The 23,717-nt window shown below is 48.3% G+C and overlaps 17 non-coding genes across 17 annotated transcripts; all 17 read left to right on the forward strand.

Moving 5' to 3' along the window:
• Positions 1-527: 527 nt before the first annotated feature.
• On the forward strand, positions 528-600 carry TRNAP-UGG (transfer RNA proline (anticodon UGG)). Its single transcript has one exon. It is a non-coding gene; the product is annotated as a tRNA-Pro (tRNA).
• A 443-nt stretch (positions 601-1,043) lies between these two features.
• Positions 1,044-1,116, forward strand: TRNAV-UAC (transfer RNA valine (anticodon UAC)). Its single transcript has one exon. It is a non-coding gene; the product is annotated as a tRNA-Val (tRNA).
• A 1,521-nt stretch (positions 1,117-2,637) lies between these two features.
• On the forward strand, positions 2,638-2,710 carry TRNAV-AAC (transfer RNA valine (anticodon AAC)). The gene has a single exon. It is a non-coding gene; the product is annotated as a tRNA-Val (tRNA).
• A 1,336-nt stretch (positions 2,711-4,046) lies between these two features.
• Positions 4,047-4,118, forward strand: TRNAP-UGG (transfer RNA proline (anticodon UGG)). The gene has a single exon. It is a non-coding gene; the product is annotated as a tRNA-Pro (tRNA).
• Positions 4,119-4,562: 444 nt separating this feature from the next.
• TRNAV-UAC (transfer RNA valine (anticodon UAC)) lies at positions 4,563-4,635 on the forward strand. The gene has a single exon. It is a non-coding gene; the product is annotated as a tRNA-Val (tRNA).
• A 1,521-nt stretch (positions 4,636-6,156) lies between these two features.
• Positions 6,157-6,229, forward strand: TRNAV-AAC (transfer RNA valine (anticodon AAC)). The gene has a single exon. It is a non-coding gene; the product is annotated as a tRNA-Val (tRNA).
• Positions 6,230-8,081: 1,852 nt separating this feature from the next.
• Positions 8,082-8,154, forward strand: TRNAV-UAC (transfer RNA valine (anticodon UAC)). The gene has a single exon. It is a non-coding gene; the product is annotated as a tRNA-Val (tRNA).
• A 1,517-nt stretch (positions 8,155-9,671) lies between these two features.
• TRNAV-AAC (transfer RNA valine (anticodon AAC)) lies at positions 9,672-9,744 on the forward strand. Its single transcript has one exon. It is a non-coding gene; the product is annotated as a tRNA-Val (tRNA).
• A 1,347-nt stretch (positions 9,745-11,091) lies between these two features.
• TRNAP-UGG (transfer RNA proline (anticodon UGG)) lies at positions 11,092-11,163 on the forward strand. The gene has a single exon. It is a non-coding gene; the product is annotated as a tRNA-Pro (tRNA).
• Positions 11,164-11,607: 444 nt separating this feature from the next.
• TRNAV-UAC (transfer RNA valine (anticodon UAC)) lies at positions 11,608-11,680 on the forward strand. The gene has a single exon. It is a non-coding gene; the product is annotated as a tRNA-Val (tRNA).
• Positions 11,681-13,201: 1,521 nt separating this feature from the next.
• TRNAV-AAC (transfer RNA valine (anticodon AAC)) lies at positions 13,202-13,274 on the forward strand. Its single transcript has one exon. It is a non-coding gene; the product is annotated as a tRNA-Val (tRNA).
• A 1,335-nt stretch (positions 13,275-14,609) lies between these two features.
• Positions 14,610-14,681, forward strand: TRNAP-UGG (transfer RNA proline (anticodon UGG)). The gene has a single exon. It is a non-coding gene; the product is annotated as a tRNA-Pro (tRNA).
• Positions 14,682-15,125: 444 nt separating this feature from the next.
• Positions 15,126-15,198, forward strand: TRNAV-UAC (transfer RNA valine (anticodon UAC)). The gene has a single exon. It is a non-coding gene; the product is annotated as a tRNA-Val (tRNA).
• Positions 15,199-16,719: 1,521 nt separating this feature from the next.
• Positions 16,720-16,792, forward strand: TRNAV-AAC (transfer RNA valine (anticodon AAC)). Its single transcript has one exon. It is a non-coding gene; the product is annotated as a tRNA-Val (tRNA).
• A 1,336-nt stretch (positions 16,793-18,128) lies between these two features.
• On the forward strand, positions 18,129-18,200 carry TRNAP-UGG (transfer RNA proline (anticodon UGG)). Its single transcript has one exon. It is a non-coding gene; the product is annotated as a tRNA-Pro (tRNA).
• A 2,034-nt stretch (positions 18,201-20,234) lies between these two features.
• On the forward strand, positions 20,235-20,307 carry TRNAV-AAC (transfer RNA valine (anticodon AAC)). The gene has a single exon. It is a non-coding gene; the product is annotated as a tRNA-Val (tRNA).
• Positions 20,308-21,643: 1,336 nt separating this feature from the next.
• On the forward strand, positions 21,644-21,715 carry TRNAP-UGG (transfer RNA proline (anticodon UGG)). Its single transcript has one exon. It is a non-coding gene; the product is annotated as a tRNA-Pro (tRNA).
• The last annotated feature ends 2,002 nt before the right edge of the window (positions 21,716-23,717 follow it).

Here is a 23,717-nt window from a genome sequence, read left to right on the forward strand (position 1 = left end):
CCCATGCACCCCTGAACACTGTCTTGCGATTTTCACCCAATTCTGAAATGAGTCGGGAGGAAAGGAGGTGATTTTCCTATCGAAGGCCATTCTGGGAATTCAGCCACCCCGCGTCTCCCAGGTGAGTGTTTCAGGCCTGTTAGGCACTCATATAAATCTCGCCTGATCGAGCCTGATCAAGCACTGAGTGAGCAAGTGTGCTTGAATACAAGAGGCGTGCTCCTCTGGCTCAGGCGCAAGAGATGGCAGGCCCTTCAGTGCTTCTGGTCTGGAAGTCTACGGTGCAAGGGCCCAGGTCCTGCGGAGGCGTACAACTACCAGAAAGGGTCTGCTTTTCTCATCAGCGAAACAGTTCAGCTTGCTAGCATAGGGCTTCTTGACTACCTCTTGCCTTGCTAGAGGCAAAAAAAAAAAACCTTGGCACAAAACATCAATTGCTATGGCACGCTTAGAAGGAGAGTCTCCAAGTGGCCCTGCTTTTTCACAAAGACACTTCAGAAGATGTTTGAAAGGCTTTTGCAGCAGCAGGCTCGTTGGTCTAGGGGTATGATTCTCGCTTTGGGTGTGAGAGGTCCCGGGTTCAAATCCCGGATGAGCACGTGCCTTCATAGGTTCGATCTGTTTTTAAACAGGAGTATTTCTGCTTTCCACTCTTGTAAGATGCCATGGTGGAATGCATTGCATGCTTTCTACTGGTGTTGAGGCAGTTCGGCATGATGAAGGAGTGCGGGATTTCTTTCTAACTGCTTTTTTGTGTTGGAGCAGCACTTCTCGTTGGAACATGAAATGCACAGTGCTTCTCCAAAGTAATTGCAGGGCTGGTTTTGAAATCACCTCTTGGAATGAAAGTGATCCCAGTTCCTTTCTTCCAAAGGAAGAGATCCTGTCAGAAAGGCTCAGCTTTGAGCGTCATGAATATTGTCCCTTAGTCCTTGCATTCCAGTCCAAAGCATAGCCACATAAAGAAAGCAGGTGTGTCTGTTTCCAGTGCAGTGGTTCCAGTCCAATGCATAGCCACATGAAGCAAGTAAGCAGGCATGTATGTTTCTGTAGTGTAGTGGTTATCATGTTCGCCTTACACGCGAAAGGTCCCTGGTTCGAGGCCAGGCAGAAACAGCAAGTTGCTGTGCTTTATCACATTATTTGCATTTACCACCTCACCTGACAGGTAAATTGAAATTAAAGAGGCTGTGTCTATCCCTCACCATCGTGAGGTACTTCGCTCCAAGGGCATCGGTCTCAACTCACCAAGAGAAGACGATACACCTTACGGCAGTCAGTTGCTCCCTTTTTGACCTTTCCATTGAAGCCTGGGCCTACTGTGGTCAAGCCAGCCAAGGAAGGAAGGTATGAGAGCGAAAATGGCTTTCCTACCTTCACCAAGAACATACACCTTGAGCAAAGAAAGGGCCAGACTTACAAGGCCCTATCGCCACCGGCACATCATCTTTAGTGACGCCCCGGTGGCACTATGTACTGTGCCGTATTTACAAGACGCCGTTCAACCACGTTTTGTGGCTTAACACCACCTTGTAAATACGGCCCCTTCACACGCAGCCCTTTCCCTGGAAGGGGCGTGCAATGGGCGTTGCTCTGGGTGGGCCACTGCAACACCATAGCATTTTGATGCTGCTCCAGTTTTACGAGTTTTTGTAAATCTGTGGCAGCGCCAAAATCCAAGCGCCATACAATGGGTGTCGTTATAGTGGAGAAACGAGCAGAAATGTTTTCATTTCTCCTCATTTTTGCTCTTTCTATGTGTGCTGCACGAACATATCGCCACTGAAGATTTCTGTTGTGCAGGAAGGTGTGCCTTCCTGAACAAAAACAATTTCCCCCTCCACGCTGCCATCCTTGTACCATGGCGCAAGGATGGCTGCGTTGGCGCTCGGCAGCTAATTTAGAGCTGGCGCAGAGGGAAGCACAGGGGTGCGTTGTATTCTACTAAATACGGCGCTTCCCTGCATTTTGAAAATGACTGAGTGCGAGGCTGCCAAATTTGGCAGAGCATCTCACTCAGTCATCCTCTTGTAATTATGGGCCAAAAGGTCTAAAGGATAGAGGCGTTTTATGTCATGTTCGATGACGACCATGGAAATGACTCTAGTCATATTGCAGAAGAGAGAACCATGTGCATTTTCTTGCCTTGCGATGTATTCGCCCACTCTCTGCCCTCAACCCTAGGAGCAGGGTCTGAGCAGTGGTGCTTCTGTGCCCTCGCTCGTTGGTGTCCGGGTCCAAATCCCCAACACACCCTTTTTAGCAGAAAACACACAAATTTTACTCAAAATACACAAAGCTTGAAGATTCCTCATTCCACTCAAAGCATTGTTGTGCAAAATATTTTTAGCCTCAGGAGAAAAAAAGGATCACCATGCCTTGGCTTCCTTCCTGCTTGCTTTCAGTGTGCTCTGTGTGATGCTTTCACAGGCTCTGGTTTCAGGCATTTAGGCATCAGATATTTGTCTCTACCCGCAGCTGTGACTTTTCAGTACATCTGAGTGTACGCTTGCTGGCTGACAACGCTGCAATTTTCACACTTACTCCTCGCTTTGCGAGCAACTGCTGATCAAGTATCGAGGCAATCGGGCAAACATATGAGGGGAATTTTGATCCTTCAGTCAAGCCCTCATGCTTGTTTCTGTAGTTTAGTGGTTATCACGTTCGCCTAACACGCGAAAGGTCCCCGGTTCGAGACCGGGCAGAAACAATGGGCAGTGTCCGCTTTTGTGTTTGCTCCCTAAAAGCTTAGTCTCACTCAGGGATGGCCTTTAAAAACTTGTGACCTGTGTAAAACTTGTATTACTATTGCAGGCCGGTAAAAAGTTATCTGCATCTTAGCGTAGTCGTGCATGTGCCTGGTTTCTTATTCTGTTTTTAACTTTTTTTTTTCTTGGCCATGTTATATTGTGGGGCCTTTAAACCTGTCACCTTGATAGGAACATTGCAAGCGGCAGCATCGACAAGTGCAGACTGAGGAGTCAGACCTAAACACAGACTCAGCTGTCAGGATGGCAGAGTGGTCTAAGGCGGCAGCCTCAAGAGAGCTTGATCTTCAGTTAAGCTAAGCATCCTGGTTTGCTCATGTAGTTGTGGGTTCAAATCGCACTTCTGATAGGTCTATTTTCTGCCCTTAAATCTTCCTCTGCTTGCACAGCCAGCTCCCCACAACACTATCTTTGCAAGCTGCTGTAGCATATGAAAAGAAATCCACCAACCCTCCGGCTGGGCCCTCAATCAGCATTCCATGTATTTCTGGAAGGGGCATCTCAGTCACGCCTTCTGTTAGAGCTGCACCTTATCACTGTAACTACCATGCTGGTTTCTACTTAAGCAGTTGATTCCATCGTTTGAAGTGAGGCTCTCCTGCCACTTTTGGGCAGAGAAGGCACTGCCCCTGCAACAACAACAGGCAGACAAGCTCAACCTGGGTTTCCTGGTTAGGTGGGCGGAGCAGAATGGCAATGGTCCCTCCTTGTGACTTGAAATTAACATGAAGAAGACAGAGAGGCAGCTGGGAGTAGGCAGTACCCATGCACCCCTGAACACTGTCTTGCGATTTTCACCCAATTCTGAAATGAGTCGGGAGGAAAGTAGGTGATTTTCCTATCGAAGGCCATTCTGGGAATTCAGCCACCCCGCGTCTCCCAGGTGAGTGTTTCAGGCCTGTGAGGCACTCATATAAATCTCGCCTGATCGAGCACTGAGCGAGCAAGTGTGCTTGAATACAAGAGGCATGCTCCTCTGGCTCAGGCGCAAGAGATGGCAGGCCCTTCAGTGCTTCTGGTCTGGAAGTCTACGGTGCAAGGGCCCAGGTCCTGCGGAGGCATACAACTACCAGAAAGGGTCTGCTTTTCTCATCAGCGCCACAGTTCAGCTTGCTAGCATAGGGCTTCTTGACTACCTCTTGCCTTGCTAGAGGCAAAAAAAAAACCCTTGGCACAAAACATCAATTGCTATGGCACGCTTAGAAGGAGAGTCTCCAAGTGGCCCTGCTTTTTCACAAAGACACTTCAGAAGATGTTTGAAAGGCTTTTGCAGCAGCAGGCTCGTTGGTCTAGGGGTATGATTCTCGCTTTGGGTGTGAGAGGTCCCGGGTTCAAATCCCGGACGAGCCCGTGCCTTCATAGGTTCGATCTGTTTTTAAACAGGAGTATTTCTGCTTTCCACTCTTGTAAGATGCCATGGTGGAATGCATTGCATGCTTTCTACTGGTGTCGAGGCAGTTCGGCATGATGAAGGAGTGCGGGATTTCTTTCTAACTGCTTTTTTGTGTTGGAGCAGCACTTCTCGTTGGAACATGAAATGCACAGTGCTTCTCCAAAGTAATTGCAGGGCTGGTTTTGAAATCACCTCTTGGAATGAAAGTGATCCCAGTTCCTTTCTTCCAAAGGAAGAGATCCTGTCAGAAAGGCTCAGCTTTGAGCGTCATGAATATTGTCCCTTAGTCCTTGCATTCCAGTCCAAAGCATAGCCACATAAAGAAAGCAGGTGTGTCTGTTTCCAGTGCAGTGGTTCCAGTCCAATGCATAGCCACATGAAGCAAATAAGCAGGCATGTATGTTTCTGTAGTGTAGTGGTTATCATGTTCGCCTTACACGCGAAAGGTCCCTGGTTTGAGGCCAGGCAGAAACAGCAAGTTGCTGTGCTTTATCACATTATTTGCATTTACCACCTCACCTGACAGGTAAATTGAAATTAAAGAGGCTGTGTCTATCCCTCACCATCGTGAGGTACTACGCTCCAAGGGCATCGGTCTCAACTCACCAAGAGAAGACGATACACCTTACGGCAGTCAGTTGCTCCCTTTTTGACCTTTCCATTGAAGCCTGGGCCTACTGTGGTCAAGCCAGCCAAGGAAGGAAGGTATGAGAGCGAAAATGGCTTTCCTACCTTCACCAAGAACATACACCTTGAGCAAAGAAAGGGCCAGACTTACAAGGCCCTATCGCCACCGGCACATCATCTTTAGTGACGCCCCGGTGGCACTATGTACTGTGCCGTATTTACAAGACGCCGTTCAACCACGTTTTGTGGCTTAACACCACCTTGTAAATACGGCCCCTTCACACGCAGCCCTTTCCCTGGAAGGGGCGTGCAATGGGCGTTGCTCTGGGTGGGCCACTGCAACACCATAGCATTTTGATGCTGCTCCAGTTTTACGAGTTTTTGTAAATCTGTGGCAGCGCCAAAATCCAAGCGCCATACAATGGGTGTCGTTATAGTGGAGAAACGAGCAGAAATGTTTTCATTTCTCCTCATTTTTGCTCTTTCTATGTGTGCTGCACGAACATATCGCCACTGAAGATTTCTGTTGTGCAGGAAGGTGTGCCTTCCTGAACAAAAACAATTTCCCCCTCCACGCAGCCATCCTTGTACCATGGCGCAAGGATGGCTGCGTTGGCGCTCGGCAGCTAATTTAGAGCTGGCGCAGAGGGAAGCACAGGGGTGCGCTGTATTGTACTAAATACGGCGCTTCCCTGCATTTTGAAAATGACTGAGTGCGAGGCTGCCAAATTTGGCAGAGCGTCTCACTCAGTCATCCTCTTGTAATTATGGGCCAAAAGGTCTAAAGGATAGAGGCGTTTTATGTCATGTTCGATGACGACCATGGAAATGACTCTAGTCATATTGCAGAAGAGAGAACCCTGTGCATTTTCTTGCCTTGCGATGTATTCGCCCACTCTCTGCCCTCAACCCTAGGAGCAGGGTCTGAGCAGTGGTGCTTCTGTGCCCTCGCTCGTTGGTGTCCGGGTCCAAATCCCCAACACACCCTTTTTAGCAGAAAACACACAAATTTTACTCAAAATACACAAAGCTTGAAGATTCCTCATTCCACTCAAAGCATTGTTGTGCAAAATATTTTTAGCCTCAGGAGAAAAAAAGGATCACCATGCCTTGGCTTCCTTCCTGCTTGCTTTCAGTGTGCTCTGTGTGATGCTTTCACAGGCTCTGGTTTCAGGCATTTAGGCATCAGATATTTGTCTCTACCCGCAGCTGTGACTTTTCAGTACATCTGAGTGTACGCTTGCTGGCTGACAACGCTGCAATTTTCACACTTACTCCTCGCTTTGCGAGCAACTGCTGATCAAGTATAGAGGCAATCGGGCAAACATATGAGGGGAATTTTGCTCCTTCAGTCAAGCCCTCATGCTTGTTTCTGTAGTGTAGTGGTAATCACGTTTGCCTAACACGCGAAAGGTCCCCGGTTCGAGACCGGGCAGAAACAATGGGCAGTGTCTGCTTTTGTGTTTGCTCCCTAAAAGCTTAGTCTCACTCAGGGATGGCCTTTAAAAACTTGTGACCTGTGTAAAACTTGTATTACTATTGCAGGCCGGTAAAAAGTTATCTGCATCTTTGCGTAGTCGTGCATGTGCCTGGTTTCTTATTCTGTTTTTTACTTTTTTTTTTCTTGGCCATGTTATATTGTGGGGCCTTTAAACCTGTCACCTTGATAGGAACATTGCAAGCGGCAGCATCGTCAAGTGCAGACTGAGGAGTCAGACCTAAACACAGACTCAGCTGTCAGGATGGCCGAGTGGTCTAAGGCGGCAGCCTCAAGAGAGCTTGATCTTCAGTTAAGCTAAGCATCCTGGTTTGCTCATGTAGTTGTGGGTTCAAATCGCACTTCTGATAGGTCTATTTTCTGCCCTTAAATCTTCCCCTGCTTGCACAGCCAGCTCCCCACAACACTATCTTTGCAAGCTGCTGTAGCATATGAAAAGAAATCCACCAACCCTCCGGCTGGGCCCTCAATCAGCATTCCATGTATTTCTGGAAGGGGCATCTCAGTCACGCCTTCTGTTAGAGCTGCACCTTATCACTGTAACTACCATGCTGGTTTCTACTTAGCAGTTGATTCCATCGTTTGAAGTGAGGCTCTCCTGCCACTTTTGGGTAGAGAAGGCACTGCCCCTGCAACAACAGGCAGACAAGCTCAACCTGGGTTTCCTGGTTAGGTGGGCGGAGCAGAATGGCAATGGTCCCTCCTTGTGACTTGAAATTAACATGAAGAAGACAGAGAGGCAGCTGGGAGTAGGCAGTACCCATGCACCCCTGAACACTGTCTTGCGATTTTCACCCAATTCTGAAATGAGTCGGGAGGAAAGGAGGTGATTTTCCTATCGAAGGCCATTCTGGGAATTCAGCCACCCCGCGTCTCCCAGGTGAGTGTTTCAGGCCTGTGAGGCACTCATATAAATCTCGCCTGATCAAGCCTGATCGAGCACTGAGCGAGCAAGTGTGCTTGAATACAAGAGGCATGCTCCTCTGGCTCAGGCGCAAGAGATGGCAGGCCCTTCAGTGCTTCTGGTCTGGAAGTCTACGGTGCAAGGGCCCAGGTCCTGCGGAGGCGTACAACTACCAGAAAGGGTCTGCTTTTCTCATCAGCGCCACAGTTCAGCTTGCTAGCATAGGGCTTCTTGACTACCTCTTGCCTTGCTAGAGGCAAAAAAAAAAACCTTGGCACAAAACATCAATTGCTATGGCACGCTTAGAAGGAGAGTCTCCAAGTGGCCCTGCTTTTTCACAAAGACACTTCAGAAGATGTTTGAAAGGCTTTTGCAGCAGCAGGCTCGTTGGTCTAGGGGTATGATTCGCGCTTTGGGTGTGAGAGGTCCCGGGTTCAAATCCCGGACGAGCCCGTGCCTTCATAGGTTCGATCTGTTTTTAAACAGGAGTATTTCTGCTTTCCACTCTTGTAAGATGCCATGGTGGAATGCATTGCATGCTTTCTACTGGTGTCGAGGCAGTTCGGCATGATGAAGGAGTGCGGGATTTCTTTCTAACTGCTTTTTTGTGTTGGAGCAGCACTTCTCGTTGGAACATGAAATGCACAGTGCTTCTCCAAAGTAATTGCAGGTCTGGTTTTGAAATCACCTCTTGGAATGAAAGTGATCCCAGTTCCTTTCTTCCAAAGGAAGAGATCCTGTCAGAAAGGCTCAGCTTTGAGGGTCATGAATATTGTCCCTTAGTCCTTGCATTCCAGTCCAAAGCATAGCCACATAAAGAAAGCAGGTGTGTCTGTTTCCAGTGCAGCAGTCCAATGCATAGCCACATGAAGCAAGTAAGCAGGCATGTCTGTTTCTGTAGTGTAGTGGTTATCACGTTCGCCTTACACGCGAAAGGTCCCTGGTTCGAGGCCAGGCAGAAACAGCAAGTTTCTGTGCTATATCACATTATTTGCATTTACCACCTCACCTGACAGGTAAATTGAAATTAAAGAGGCTGTGTCTATCCCTCACCATCGTGAGGTACTACGCTCCAAGGGCATCGGTCTCAACTCACCAAGAGAAGACGATACACCTTACGGCAGTCAGTTGCTCCCTTTTTGACCTTTCCATTGAAGCCTGGGCCTACTGTGGTCAAGCCAGCGAAGGAAGGTATGAGAGCGAAAATGGCTTTCCTACCTTCACCAAGAACATACACCTTGAGCAAAGAAAGGGCCAGACTTACAAGGCCCTATCGCCACCGGCACATCATCTTTAGTGACGCCCCGGTGGCACTATGTACTGTGCCGTATTTACAAGACGCCGTTCAACCACGTTTTGTGGCTTAACACCACCTTGTAAATACGGCCCCTTCACACGCAGCCCTTTCCCTGGAAGGGGCGTGCAATGGGCGTTGCTCTGGGTGGGCCACTGCAACACCATAGCATTTTGATGCTGCTCCAGTTTTATGAGTTTTTGTAAATCTGTGGCAGCGCCAAAATCCAAGCGCCATACAATGGGTGTCGTTATAGTGGAGAAACGAGCAGAAATGTTTTCATTTCTCCTCATTTTTGCTCTTTCTATGTGTGCTGCACGAACATATCGCCACTGAAGATTTCTGTTGTGCAGGAAGGTGTGCCTTCCTGAACAAAAACAATTTCCCCCTCCACGCAGCCATCCTTGTACCATGGCGCAAGGATGGCTGCGTTGGCGCTCGGCAGCTAATTTAGAGCTGGCGCAGAGGGAAGCACAGGGGTGCGCTGTATTCTACTAAATACGGCGCTTCCCTGCATTTTGAAAATGACTGAGTGCGAGGCTGCCAAATTTGGCAGAGCGTCTCACTCAGTCATCCTCTTGTAATTATGGGCCAAAAGGTCTAAAGGATAGAGGCGTTTTATGTCATGTTCGATGACGACCATGGAAATGACTCTAGTCATATTGCAGAAGAGAGAACCATGTGCATTTTCTTGCCTTGCGATGTATTCGCACACTCTCTGCCCTCAACCCTAGGAGCAGGGTCTGAGCAGTGGTGCTTCTGTGCCCTCGCTCGTTGGTGTCCGGGTCCAAATCCCCAACACACCCTTTTTAGCAGAAAACACACAAATTTTACTCAAAATACACAAAGCTTGAAGATTCCTCATTCCACTCAAAGCATTGTTGTGCAAAATATTTTTAGCCTCAGGAGAAAAAAAGGATCACCATGCCTTGGCTTCCTTCCTGCTTGCTTTCAGTGTGCTCTGTGTGATGCTTTCACAGGCTCTGGTTTCAGGCATTTAGGCATCAGATATTTGTCTCTACCCGCATCTGTGACTTTTCAGTACATCTGAGTGTACGCTTGCTGGCTGACAACGCTGCAATTTTCACACTTACTCCTCGCTTTGCGAGCAACTGCTGATCAAGTATAGAGGCAATCGGGCAAACATATGAGGGGAATTTTGCTCCTTCAGTCAAGCCCTCATGCTTGTTTCTGTAGTGTAGTGGTTATCACGTTCGCCTAACACGCGAAAGGTCCCCGGTTCGAGACCGGGCAGAAACAATGGGCAGTGTCTGCTTTTGTGTTTGCTCCCTAAAAGCTTAGTCTCACTCAGGGATGGCCTTTAAAAACTTGTGACCTGTGTAAAACTTGTATTACTATTGCAGGCCGGTAAAAAGTTATCTGCATCTTTGCGTAGTCGTGCATGTGCCTGGTTTCTTATTCTGTTTTTTACTTTTTTTTTTCTTGGCCATGTTATATTGTGGGGCCTTTAAACCTGTCACCTTGATAGGAACATTGCAAGCGGCAGCATCGACAAGTGCAGACTGAGGAGTCAGACCTAAACACAGACTCAGCTGTCAGGATGGCCGAGTGGTCTAAGGCGGCAGCCTCAAGAGAGCTTGATCTTCAGTTAAGCTAAGCATCCTGGTTTGCTCATGTAGTTGTGGGTTCAAATCGCACTTCTGATAGGTCTATTTTCTGCCCTTAAATCTTCCTCTGCTTGCACAGCCAGCTCCCCACAACACTATCTTTGCAAGCTGCTGTAGCATATGAAAAGAAATCCACCAACCCTCCGGCTGGGCCCTCAATCAGCATTCCATGTATTTCTGGAAGGGGCATCTCAGTCACGCCTTCTGTTAGAGCTGCACCTTATCACTGTAACTACCATGCTGGTTTCTACTTAAGCAGTTGATTCCATCGTTTGAAGTGAGGCTCTCCTGCCACTTTTGGGCAGAGAAGGCACTGCCCCTGCAACAACAACAGGCAGACAAGCTCAACCTGGGTTTCCTGGTTAGGTGGGCGGAGCAGAATGGCAATGGTCCCTCCTTGTGACTTGAAATTAACATGAAGAAGACAGAGAGGCAGCTGGGAGTAGGCAGTACCCATGCACCCCTGAACACTGTCTTGCGATTTTCACCCAATTCTGAAATGAGTCGGGAGGAAAGGAGGTGATTTTCCTATCGAAGGCCATTCTGGGAATTCAGCCACCCCGCGTCTCCCAGGTGAGTGTTTCAGGCCTGTGAGGCACTCATATAAATCTCGCCTGATCGAGCCTGATCAAGCACTGAGTGAGCAAGTGTGCTTGAATACAAGAGGCGTGCTCCTCTGGCTCAGGCGCAAGAGATGGCAGGCCCTTCAGTGCTTCTGGTCTGGAAGTCTACGGTGCAAGGGCCCAGGTCCTGCGGAGGCGTACAACTACCAGAAAGGGTCTGCTTTTCTCATCAGCGAAACAGTTCAGCTTGCTAGCATAGGGCTTCTTGACTACCTCTTGCCTTGCTAGAGGCAAAAAAAAAAAACCTTTGCACAAAACATCAATTGCTATGGCACGCTTAGAAGGAGAGTCTCCAAGTGGCCCTGCTTTTTCACAAAGACACTTCAGAAGATGTTTGAAAGGCTTTTGCAGCAGCAGGCTCGTTGGTCTAGGGGTATGATTCTCGCTTTGGGTGTGAGAGGTCCCGGGTTCAAATCCCGGATGAGCCCGTGCCTTCATAGGTTTGATCTGTTTTTAAACAGGAGTATTTCTGCTTTCCACTCTTGTAAGATGCCATGGTGGAATGCATTGCATGCTTTCTACTGGTGTTGAGGCAGTTCGGCATGATGAAGGAGTGCGGGATTTCTTTCTAACTGCTTTTTTGTGTTGGAGCAGCACTTCTCGTTGGAACATGAAATGCACAGTGCTTCTCCAAAGTAATTGCAGGGCTGGTTTTGAAATCACCTCTTGGAATGAAAGTGATCCCAGTTCCTTTCTTCCAAAGGAAGAGATCCTGTCAGAAAGGCTCAGCTTTGAGCGTCATGAATATTGTCCCTTAGTCCTTGCATTCCAGTCCAAAGCATAGCCACATAAAGAAAGCAGGTGTGTCTGTTTCCAGTGCAGTGGTTCCAGTCCAATGCATAGCCACATGAAGCAAATAAGCAGGCATGTATGTTTCTGTAGTGTAGTGGTTATCATGTTCGCCTTACACGCGAAAGGTCCCTGGTTCGAGGCCAGGCAGAAACAGCAAGTTGCTGTGCTTTATCACATTATTTGCATTTACCACCTCACCTGACAGGTAAATTGAAATTAAAGAGGCTGTGTCTATCCCTCACCATCGTGAGGTACTTCGCTCCAAGGGCATCGGTCTCAACTCACCAAGAGAAGACGATACACCTTACGGCAGTCAGTTGCTCCCTTTTTGACCTTTCCATTGAAGCCTGGGCCTACTGTGGTCAAGCCAGCCAAGGAAGGAAGGTATGAGAGCGAAAATGGCTTTCCTACCTTCACCAAGAACATACACCTTGAGCAAAGAAAGGGCCAGACTTACAAGGCCCTATCGCCACCGGCACATCATCTTTACTGACGCCCCGGTGGCACTATGTACTGTGCCGTATTTACAAGACGCCGTTCAACCACGTTTTGTGGCTTAACACCACCTTGTAAATACGGCCCCTTCACACGCAGCCCTTTCCCTGGAAGGGGCGTGCAATGGGCGTTGCTCTGGGTGGGCCACTGCAACACCATAGCATTTTGATGCTGCTCCAGTTTTACGAGTTTTTGTAAATCTGTGGCAGCGCCAAAATCCAAGCGCCATACAATGGGTGTCGTTATAGTGGAGAAACGAGCAGAAATGTTTTCATTTCTCCTCATTTTTGCTCTTTCTATGTGTGCTGCACGAACATATCGCCACTGAAGATTTCTGTTGTGCAGGAAGGTGTGCCTTCCTGAACAAAAACAATTTCCCCCTCCACGCAGCCATCCTTGTACCATGGCGCAAGGATGGCTGCGTTGGCGCTCGGCAGCTAATTTAGAGCTGGCGCAGAGGGAAGCACAGGGGTGCGCTGTATTCTACTAAATACGGCGCTTCCCTGCATTTTGAAAATGACTGAGTGCGAGGCTGCCAAATTTGGCAGAGCGTCTCACTCAGTCATCCTCTTGTAATTATGGGCCAAAAGGTCTAAAGGATAGAGGCGTTTTATGTCATGTTCGATGACGACCATGGAAATGACTCTAGTCATATTGCAGAAGAGAGAACCATGTGCATTTTCTTGCCTTGCGATGTATTCGCCCACTCTCTGCCCTCAACCCTAGGAGCAGGGTCTGAGCAGTGGTGCTTCTGTGCCCTCGCTCGTTGGTGTCCGGGTCCAAATCCCCAACACACCCTTTTTAGCAGAAAACACACAAATTTTACTCAAAATACACAAAGCTTGAAGATTCCTCATTCCACTCAAAGCATTGTTGTGCAAAATATTTTTAGCCTCAGGAGAAAAAAAGGATCACCATGCCTTGGCTTCCTTCCTGCTTGCTTTCAGTGTGCTCTGTGTGATGCTTTCACAGGCTCTGGTTTCAGGCATTTAGGCATCAGATATTTGTCTCTACCCGCAGCTGTGACTTTTCAGTACATCTGAGTGTACGCTTGCTGGCTGACAACGCTGCAATTTTCACACTTACTCCTCGCTTTGCGAGCAACTGCTGATCAAGTTTAGAGGCAATCGGGCAAACATATGAGGGGAATTTTGCTCCTTCAGTCAAGCCCTCATGCTTGTTTCTGTAGTGTAGTGGTTATCACGTTCGCCTAACACGCGAAAGGTCCCCGGTTCGAGACCGGGCAGAAACAATGGGCAGTGTCTGCTTTTGTGTTTGCTCCCTAAAAGCTTAGTCTCACTCAGGGATGGCCTTTAAAAACTTGTGACCTGTGTAAAACTTGTATTACTATTGCAGGCCGGTAAAAAGTTATCTGCATCTTTGCGTAGTCGTGCATGTGCCTGGTTTCTTATTCTGTTTTTTACTTTTTTTTTTCTTGGCCATGTTATATTGTGGGGCCTTTAAACCTGTCACCTTGATAGGAACATTGCAAGCGGCAGCATCGACAAGTGCAGACTGAGGAGTCAGACCTAAACACAGACTCAGCTGTCAGGATGGCCGAGTGGTCTAAGGCGGCAGCCTCAAGAGAGCTTGATCTTCAGTTAAGCTAAGCATCCTGGTTTGCTCATGTAGTTGTGGGTTCAAATCGCACTTCTGATAGGTCTATTTTCTGCCCTTAAATCTTCCTCTGCTTGCACAGCCAGCTCCCCACAACACTATCTTTGCAAGCTGCTGTAGCATATGAAAAGAAATCCACCAACCCTCCGGCTGGGCCCTCAATCAGCATTCCATGTATTTCTGGAAGGGGCATCTCAGTCACGCCTTCTGTTAGAGCTGCACCTTATCACTGTAACTACCATGCTGGTTTCTACTTAAGCAGTTGATTCCATCGTTTGAAGTGAGGCTCTCCTGCCACTTTTGGGCAGAGAAGGCACTGCCCCTGCAACAACAACAGGCAGACAAGCTCAACCTGGGTTTCCTGGTTAGGTGGGCGGAGCAGAATGGCAATGGTCCCTCCTTGTGACTTGAAATTAACATGAAGAAGACAGAGAGGCAGCTGGGAGTAGGCAGTACCCATGCACCCCTGAACACTGTCTTGCGATTTTCACCCAATTCTGAAATGAGTTGGGAGGAAAGGAGGTGATTTTCCTATCGAAGGCCATTCTGGGAATTCAGCCACCCCGCGTCTCCCAGGTGAATGTTTCAGGCCTGTGAGGCACTCATATAAATCTCGCCTGATCGAGCACTGAGCGAGCAAGTGTGCTTGAATACAAGAGGCATGCTCCTCTGGCTCAGGCGCAAGAGATGGCAGGCCCTTCAGTGCTTCTGGTCTGGAAGTCTTCGGTGCAAGGGCCCAGGTCCTGCGGAGGCGCACAACTACCAGAAAGGGTCTGCTTTTCTCATCAGCGCCACAGTTCAGCTTGCTAGCATAGGGCTTCTTGACTACCTCTTGCCTTGCTAGAGGCAAAAAAAAACCCTTGGCACAAAACATCAATTGCTATGGCACGCTTAGAAGGAGAGTCTCCAAGTGGCCCTGCTTTTTCACAAAGACACTTCAGAAGATGTTTGAAAGGCTTTTGCAGCAGCAGGCTCGTTGGTCTAGGGGTATGATTCTCGCTTTGGGTGTGAGAGGTCCCGGGTTCAAATCCCGGACGAGCCCGTGCCTTCATAGGTTCGATCTGTTTTTAAACAGGAGTATTTCTGCTTTCCACTCTTGTAAGATGCCATGGTGGAATGCATTGCATGCTTTCTACTGGTGTCGAGGCAGTTCGGCATGATGAAGGAGTGCGGGATTTCTTTCTAACTGCTTTTTTGTGTTGGAGCAGCACTTCTCGTTGGAACATGAAATGCACAGTGCTTCTCCAAAGTAATTGCAGGGCTGGTTTTGAAATCACCTCTTGGAATGAAAGTGATCCCAGTTCCTTTCTTCCAAAGGAAGAGATCCTGTCAGAAAGGCTCAGCTTTGAGCGTCATGAATATTGTCCCTTAGTCCTTGCATTCCAGTCCAAAGCATAGCCACATAAAGAAAGCAGGTGTGTCTGTTTCCAGTGCAGTGGTTCAAGTCCAATGCATAGCCACATGAAGCAAGTAAGCAGGCATGTATGTTTCTGTAGTGTAGTGGTTATCATGTTCGCCTTACACGCGAAAGGTCCCTGGTTCGAGGCCAGGCAGAAACAGCAAGTTGCTGTGCTTTATCACATTATTTGCATTTACCACCTCACCTGACAGGTAAATTGAAATTAAAGAGGCTGTGTCTATCCCTCACCATCGTGAGGTACTACGCTCCAAGGGCATCGGTCTCAACTCACCAAGAGAAGACGATACACCTTACGGCAGTCAGTTGCTCCCTTTTTGACCTTTCCATTGAAGCCTGGGCCTACTGTGGTCAAGCCAGCCAAGGAAGGAAGGTATGAGAGCGAAAATGGCTTTCCTACCTTCACCAAGAACATACACCTTGAGCAAAGAAAGGGCCAGACTTACAAGGCCCTATCGCCACCGGCACATCATCTTTAGTGACGCCCCGGTGGCACTATGTACTGTGCCGTATTTACAAGACGCCGTTCAACCACGTTTTGTGGCTTAACACCACCTTGTAAATACGGCCCCTTCACACGCAGCCCTTTCCCTGGAAGGGGCGTGCAATGGGCGTTGCTCTGGGTGGGCCACTGCAACACCATAGCATTTTGATGCTGCTCCAGTTTTACGAGTTTTTGTAAATCTGTGGCAGCGCCAAAATCCAAGCGCCATACAATGGGTGTCGTTATAGTGGAGAAACGAGCAGAAATGTTTTCATTTCTCCTCATTTTTGCTCTTTCTATGTGTGCTGCACGAACATATCGCCACTGAAGATTTCTGTTGTGCAGGAAGGTGTGCCTTCCTGAACAAAAACAATTTCCCCCTCCACGCAGCCATCCTTGTACCATGGCGCAAGGATGGCTGCGTTGGCGCTCGGCAGCTAATTTAGAGCTGGCGCAGAGGGAAGCACAGGGGTGCGCTGTATTCTACTAAATACGGCGCTTCCCTGCATTTTGAAAATGACTGAGTGCGAGGCTGCCAAATTTGGCAGAGCGTCTCACTCAGTCATCCTCTTGTAATTATGGGCCAAAAGGTCTAAAGGATAGAGGCGTTTTATGTCATGTTCGATGACGACCATGGAAATGACTCTAGTCATATTGCAGAAGAGAGAACCATGTGCATTTTCTTGCCTTGCGATGTATTCGCCCACTCTCTGCCCTCAACCCTAGGAGCAGGGTCTGAGCAGTGGTGCTTCTGTGCCCTCACTCGTTGGTGTCCGGGTCCAAATCCCCAACACACCCTTTTTAGCAGAAAACACACAAATTTTACTCAAAATACACAAAGCTTGAAGATTCCTCATTCCACTCAAAGCATTGTTGTGCAAAATATTTTTAGCCTCAGGAGAAAAAAAGGATCACCATGCCTTGGCTTCCTTCCTGCTTGCTTTCAGTGTGCTCTGTGTGATGCTTTCACAGGCTCTGGTTTCAGGCATTTAGGCATCAGATATTTGTCTCTACCCGCAGCTGTGACTTTTCAGTACATCTGAGTGTACGCTTGCTGGCTGACAACGCTGCAATTTTCACACTTACTCCTCGCTTTGCGAGCAACTGCTGATCAAGTATAGAGACAATCGGGCAAACATATGAGGGGAATTTTGCTCCTTCAGTCAAGCTCTCATGCTTGTTTCTGTAGTGTAGTGGTTATCACGTTTGCCTAACACGCAAAAGGTCCCCGGTTCGAGACCGGGCAGAAACAATGGGCAGTGTCTGCTTTTGTGTTTGCTCCCTAAAAGCTTAGTCTCACTCAGGGATGGCCTTTAAAAACTTGTGACCTGTGTAAAACTTGTATTACTATTGCAGGCCGGTAAAAAGTTATCTGCATCTTTGCGTAGTCGTGCATGTGCCTGGTTTCTTATTCTGTTTTTTACTTTTTTTTTTCTTGGCCATGTTATATTGTGGGGCCTTCAAACCTGTCACCTTGATAGGAACATTGCAAGCGGCAGCATCGACAAGTGCAGACTGAGGAGTCAGACCTAAACACAGACTCAGCTGTCAGGATGGCCGAGTGGTCTAAGGCGGCAGCCTCAAGAGAGCTTGATCTTCAGTTAAGCTAAGCATCCTGGTTTGCTCATGTAGTTGTGGGTTCAAATCGCACTTCTGATAGGTCTATTTTCTGCCCTTAAATCTTCCTCTGCTTGCACAGCCAGCTCCCCACAACACTATCTTTGCAAGCTGCTGTAGCATATGAAAAGAAATCCACCAACCCTCCGGCTGGGCCCTCAATCAGCATTCCATGTATTTCTGGAAGGGGCATCTCAGTCACGCCTTCTGTTAGAGCTGCACCTTATCACTGTAACTACCATGCTGGTTTCTACTTAAGCAGTTGATTCCATCGTTTGAAGTGAGGCTCTCCTGCCACTTTTGGGCAGAGAAGGCACTGCCCCTGCAACAACAACAGGCAGACAAGCTCAACCTGGGTTTCCTGGTTAGGTGGGCGGAGCAGAATGGCAATGGACCCTCCTTGTGACTTGAAATTAACATGAAGAAGACAGAGAGGCAGCTGGGAGTAGGCAGTACCCATGCACCCCTGAACACTGTCTTGCGATTTTCACCCAATTCTGAAATGAGTCGGGAGGAAAGGAGGTGATTTTCCTATCGAAGGCCATTCTGGGAATTCAGCCACCCCGCGTCTCCCAGGTGAGTGTTTCAGGCCTGTGAGGCACTCATATAAATCTCGCCTGATCGAGCACTGAGCGAGCAAGTGTGCTTGAATACAAGAGGCGTGCTCCTCTGGCTCAGGTGCAAGAGATGGCAGGCCCTTCAGTGCTTCTGGTCTGGAAGTCTACGGTGCAAGGGCCCAGGTCCTGCGGAGGCGTACAACTACCAGAAAGGGTCTGCTTTTCTCATCAGCGCCACAGTTCAGCTTGCTAGCATAGGGCTTCTTGACTACCTCTTGCCTTGCTAGAGGCAAAAAAAAAACCCTTGGCACAAAACATCAATTGCTATGGCACGCTTAGAAGGAGAGTCTCCAAGTGGCCCTGCTTTTTCACAAAGACACTTCAGAAGATGTTTGAAAGGCTTTTGCAGCAGCAGGCTTGTTGGTCTAGGGGTATGATTCTCGCTTTGGGTGTGAGAGATCCCGGGTTCAAATCCCGGACGAGCCCGTGCCTTCATAGGTTCGATCTGTTTTTAAACAGGAGTATTTCTGCTTTCCACTCTTGTAAGATGCCATGGTGGAATGCATTGCATGCTTTCTACTGGTGTCGAGGCAGTTCGGCATGATGAAGGAGTGCGGGATTTCTTTCTAACTGCTTTTTTGTGTTGGAGCAGCACTTCTCGTTGGAACATGAAATGCACAGTGCTTCTCCAAAGTAATTGCAGGGCTGGTTTTGAAATCACCTCTTGGAATGAAAGTGATCCCAGTTCCTTTCTTCAAAAGGAAGAGATCCTGTCAGAAAGGCTCAGCTTTGAGCGTTATGAATATTGTCCCTTAGTCCTTGCATTCCAGTCCAAAGCATAGCCACATAAAGAAAGCAGGTGTGTCTGTTTCCAGTGCAGTGGTTCCAGTCCAATCCATAGCCACATGAAGCAAGTAAGCAGGCATGTCTGTTTCTGTAGAGTAGTGGTTATCACGTTCGCCTTACACGCGAAAGGTCCCTGGTTCGAGGCCAGGCAGAAACAGCAAGTTGCTGTGCTTTATCACATTATTTGCATTTACCACCTCACCTGACAGGTAAATTGAAATTAAAGAGGCTGTGTCTATCCCTCACCATCGTGAGGTACTACGCTCCAAGGGCATCGGTCTCAACTCACCAAGAGAAGACGATACACCTTACTGCAGTCAGTTGCTCCCTTTTTGACCTTTCCATTGAAGCCTGGGCCTACTGTGGTCAAGCCAGCCAAGGAAGGTATGAGAGCGAAAATGGCTTTCCTACCTTCACCAAGAACATACACCTTGAGCAAAGAAAGGGCCAGACTTACAAGGCCCTATCGCCACCGGCACATCATCTTTAGTGACGCCCCGGTGGCACTATGTACTGTGCCGTATTTACAAGACGCCGTTCAACCACGTTTTGTGGCTTAACACCACCTTGTAAATACGGCCCCTTCACACGCAGCCCTTTCCCTGGAAGGGGCGTGCAATGGGCGTTGCTCTGGGTGGGCCACTGCAACACCATAGCATTTTGATGCTGCTCCAGTTTTACGAGTTTTTGTAAATCTGTGGCAGCGCCAAAATCCAAGCGCCATACAATGGGTGTCGTTATAGTGGAGAAACGAGCAGAAATGTTTTCATTTCTCCTCATTTTTGCTCTTTCTATGTGTGCTGCACGAACATATCGCCACTGAAGATTTCTGTTGTGCAGGAAGGTGTGCCTTCCTGAACAAAAACAATTTCCCCCTCAACGCAGCCATCCTTGTACCATGGCGCAAGGATGGCTGCGTTGGCGCTCGGCAGCTAATTTAGAGCTGGCGCAGAGGGAAGCACAGGGGTGCGCTGTATTCTACTAAATACGGCGCTTCCCTGCATTTTGAAAATGACTGAGTGCGAGGCTGCCAAATTTGGCAGAGCGTCTCACTCAGTCATCCTCTTGTAATTATGGGCCAAAAGGTCTAAAGGATAGAGGCGTTTTATGTCATGTTCGATGACGACCATGGAAATGACTCTAGTCATATTGCAGAAGAGAGAACCATGTGCATTTTCTTGCCTTGCGATGTATTCGCCCACTCTCTGCCCTCAACCCTAGGAGCAGGGTCTGAGCAGTGGTGCTTCTGTGCCCTCGCTCGTTGGTGTCCGGGTCCAAATCCCCAACACACCCTTTTTAGCAGAAAACACACAAATTTTACTCAAAATACACAAAGCTTGAAGATTCCTCATTCCACTCAAAGCATTGTTGTGCAAAATATTTTTAGCCTCAGGAGAAAAAAAGGATCACCATGCCTTGGCTTCCTTCCTGCTTGCTTTCAGTGTGCTCTGTGTGATGCTTTCACAGGCTCTGGTTTCAGGCATTTAGGATTCAGATATTTGTCTCTACCCGCAGCTGTGACTTTTCAGTACATCTGAGTGTACGCTTGCTGGCTGACAACGCTGCAATTTTCACACTTACTCCTCGCTTTGCGAGCAACTGCTGATCAAGTATAGAGGCAATCGGGCAAACATATGAGGGGAATTTTGCTCTTTCAGTCAAGCCCTCATGCTTGTTTCTGTAGTGTAGTGGTTATCACGTTTGCCTAACACGCGAAAGGTCCCCGGTTCGAGACCGGGCAGAAACAATGGGCAGTGTCTGCTTTTGTGTTTGCTCCCTAAAAGCTTAGTCTCACTCAGGGATGGCCTTTAAAAACTTGTGACCTTTGTAAAACTTGTATTACTATTGCAGGCCGGTAAAAAGTTATCTGCATCTTTGCGTAGTCGTGCATGTGCCTGGTTTCTTATTCTGTTTTTTACTTTTTTTTTCCTTGGCCATGTTATATTGTGGGGCCTTTAAACCTGTCACCTTGATAGGAACATTGCAAGCGGCAGCATCGACAAGTGCAGACTGAGGAGTCAGACCTAAACACAGACTCAGCTGTCAGGATGGCCGAGTGGTCTAAGGCGGCAGCCTCAAGAGAGCTTGATCTTCAGTTAAGCTAAGCATCCTGGTTTGCTCATGTAGTTGTGGGTTCAAATCGCACTTCTGATAGGTCTATTTTCTGCCCTTAAATCTTCCTCTGCTTGCACAGCCAGCTCCCCACAACACTATCTTTGCAAGCTGCTGTAGCATATGAAAAGAAATCCACCAACCCTCCGGCTGGGCCCTCAATCAGCATTCCATGTATTTCTGGAAGGGGCATCTCAGTCACGCCTTCTGTTAGAGCTGCACCTTATCACTGTAACTACCATGCTGGTTTCTACTTAAGCAGTTGATTCCATCGTTTGAAGTGAGGCTCTCCTGCCACTTTTGGGCAGAGAAGGCACTGCCCCTGCAACAACAACAGGCAGACAAGCTCAACCTGGGTTTCCTGGTTAGGTGGGCGGAGCAGAATGGCAATGGTCCCTCCTTGTGACTTGAAATTAACATGAAGAAGACAGAGAGGCAGCTGGGAGTAGGCAGTACCCATGCACCCCTGAACACTGTCTTGCGATTTTCACCCAATTCTGAAATGAGTCGGGAGGAAAGGAGGTGATTTTCCTATCGAAGGCCATTCTGGGAATTCAGCCACCCCGCGTCTCCCAGGTGAGTGTTTCAGGCCTGTGAGGCACTCATATAAATCTCGCCTGATCGAGCACTGAGCGAGCAAGTGTGCTTGAATACAAGAGGCGTGCTCCTCTGGCTCAGGCGCAAGAGATGGCAGGCCCTTCAGTGCTTCTGGTCTGGAAGTCTACGGTGCAAGGGCCCAGGTCCTGCGGAGGCGTACAACTACCAGAAAGGGTCTGCTTTTCTCATCAGCGCCACAGTTCAGCTTGCTAGCATAGGGCTTCTTGACTACCTCTTGCCTTGCTAGAGGCAAAAAAAAAACCCTTGGCACAAAACATCAATTGCTATGGCACGCTTAGAAGGAGAGTCTCCAAGTGGCCCTGCTTTTTCACAAAGACACTTCAGAAGATGTTTGAAAGGCTTTTGCAGCAGCAGGCTCGTTGGTCTAGGGGTATGATTCTCGCTTTGGGTGTGAGAGGTCCCGGGTTCAAATCCCGGACGAGCCCGTGCCTTCATAGGTTCGATCTGTTTTTAAACAGGAGTATTTCTGCTTTCCACTCTTGTAAGATGCCATGGTGGAATGCATTGCATGCTTTCTACTGGTGTCGAGGCAGTTCGGCATGATGAAGGAGTGCGGGATTTCTTTCTAACTGCTTTTTTGTGTTGGAGCAGCACTTCTCGTTGGAACATGAAATGCACAGTGCTTCTCCAAAGTAATTGCAGGGCTGGTTTTGAAATCACCTCTTGGAATGAAAGTGATCCCAGTTCCTTTCTTCCAAAGGAAGAGATCCTGTCAGAAAGGCTCAGCTTTGAGCGTCATGAATATTGTCCCTTAGTCCTTGCATTCCAGTCCAAAGCATAGCCACATAAAGAAAGCAGGTGTGTCTGTTTCCAGTGCAGTGGTTCCAGTCCAATGCATAGCCACATGAAGCAAGTAAGCAGGCATGTATGTTTCTGTAGTGTAGTGGTTATCATGTTTGCCTTACACGCGAAAAGTCCCTGGTTCGAGGCCAGGCAGAAACAGCAAGTTGCTGTGCTTTATCACATTATTTGCATTTACCACCTCACCTGACAGGTAAATTGAAATTAAAGAGGCTGTGTCTATCCCTCACCATCGTGAGGTACTACGCTCCAAGGGCATCGGTCTCAACTCACCAAGAGAAGACGATACACCTTACGGCAGTCAGTTGCTCCCTTTTTGACCTTTCCATTGAAGCCTGGGCCTACTGTGGTCAAGCCAGCCAAGGAAGGAAGGTATGAGAGCGAAAATGGCTTTCCTACCTTCACCAAGAACATACACCTTGAGCAAAGAAAGGGCCAGACTTACAAGGCCCTATCGCCACCGGCACATCATCTTTAGTGACGCCCCGGTGGCACTATGTACTGTGCCGTATTTACAAGACGCCGTTCAACCACGTTTTGTGGCTTAACACCACCTTGTAAATACGGCCCGTTCACACGCAGCCCTTTCCCTGGAAGGGGCATGCAATGGGCGTTGCTCTGGGTGGGCCACTGCAACACCATAGCATTTTGATGCTGCTCCAGTTTTACGAGTTTTTGTAAATCTGTGGCAGCGCCAAAATCCAAGCGCCATTCAATGGGTGTCGTTATAGTGGAGAAACGAGCAGAAATGTTTTCATTTCTCCTCATTTTTGCTCTTTCTATGTGTGCTGCACGAACATATCGCCACTGAAGATTTCTGTTGTGCAGGAAGGTGTGCCTTCCTGAACAAAAACAATTTCCCCCTCCACGCTGCCATCCTTGTACCATGGCGCAAGGATGGCTGCGTTGGCGCTCGGCAGCTAATTTAGAGCTGGCGCAGAGGGAAGCACAGGGGTTCGTTGTATTCTACTAAATACGGCGCTTCCCTGCATTTTGAAAATGACTGAGTGCGAGGCTGCCAAATTTGGCAGAGCGTCTCACTCAGTCATCCTCTTGTAATTATGGGCCAAAAGGTCTAAAGGATAGAGGCGTTTTATGTCATGTTCGATGACGACCATGGAAATGACTCTAGTCATATTGCAGAAGAGAGAACCATGTGCATTTTCTTGCCTTGCGATGTATTCGCCCACTCTCTGCCCTCAACCCTAGGAGCAGGGTCTGAGCAGTGGTGCTTCTGTGCCCTCGCTCGTTGGTGTCCGGGTCCAAATCCCCAACACACCCTTTTTAGCAGAAAACACACAAATTTTACTCAAAATACACAAAGCTTGAAGATTCCTCATTCCACTCAAAGCATTGTTGTGCAAAATATTTTTAGCCTCAGGAGAAAAAAAGGATCACCATGCCTTGGCTTCCTTCCTGCTTGCTTTCAGTGTGCTCTGTGTGATGCTTTCACAGGCTCTGGTTTCAGGCATTTAGGCATCAGATATTTGTCTCTACCCGCAGCTGTGACTTTTCAGTACATCTGAGTGTACGCTTGCTGGCTGACAACGCTGCAATTTTCACACTTACTCCTCGCTTTGCGAGCAACTGCTGATCAAGTATAGAGGCAATCGGGCAAACATATGA

Source organism: Pleurodeles waltl, unplaced genomic scaffold, assembly GCF_031143425.1.
Source record: "Pleurodeles waltl isolate 20211129_DDA unplaced genomic scaffold, aPleWal1.hap1.20221129 scaffold_91, whole genome shotgun sequence".
NCBI lineage: Eukaryota > Metazoa > Chordata > Amphibia > Caudata > Salamandridae > Pleurodeles > Pleurodeles waltl.